The sequence below is a fragment of the Penaeus monodon genome, chromosome 19 (genome assembly GCF_015228065.2).
Source record: "Penaeus monodon isolate SGIC_2016 chromosome 19, NSTDA_Pmon_1, whole genome shotgun sequence".
Lineage (NCBI taxonomy): Eukaryota > Metazoa > Arthropoda > Malacostraca > Decapoda > Penaeidae > Penaeus > Penaeus monodon.
The window spans coordinates 4,484,649-4,485,413 of NC_051404.1; positions in this window are offsets into that span (position 1 = coordinate 4,484,649).

Consider the following 765-nt stretch of genomic DNA (forward strand, 5'->3'; position numbering starts at 1 on the left):
TTGTTCAGTCTGGATTTTAGGCAATTCTCTTTCTTCCTCTGTCAGTCTTTGTCTATCAGCCTGCCTGTATGTCTATTTCTCTATTTATCTCGAATTGCTGCAATGCTGCATCCGAAGATTGTACAGTTGCCCAGCCACTACAAACCACGAAAACATTTACTTTCCTTCTTAGATCAGTGTTCTCCCTTTTGTAGAGGCCATTTTGCTAGTATTCCTTGTCACTGCAATGGTTGAATTGGAATAGATCTTATTTTTACAGATCACACTTACGTCATTCTAGCTCAAGAGAAATAACGATTATTTCCTCTTCCTTTTTTCCTCGGGTCCTTTTGCAGTGAAACCCCACCTGATCTACCACTGAGGCGATTTCTCAGTTTAGAAAGAGCAACATTCATCTCAGAGAAGGTCCTTTCTACTATGGTTTTAGAAAGGGGAAGTAAAAATACAAGGCTAGAAATATTTGGGGCATTTTCTCGCGATTCACCACGGCCCAAAAGTGATTAGACTACCCGGGCAACTTTTGGGCCATTCCCGTAGTCTTATAATGATCCCTTTTTTTTTCGAGATCATCTAGCTTCTCAAAAGTCGACCTATACCTAGTACTTTTAAAGTCAATAGAATCTTTTGTCTAGAATGTAGCACTAGATGGATGGACATTTTTTCAGCATGTGGAAGAATGTTTACATTTTCTGGTAAACGCGTCTGAATTTGACCGGAATACATGTACGAAAGTTTTGCACCTCTCTCTGACAAACATGGTTTGAA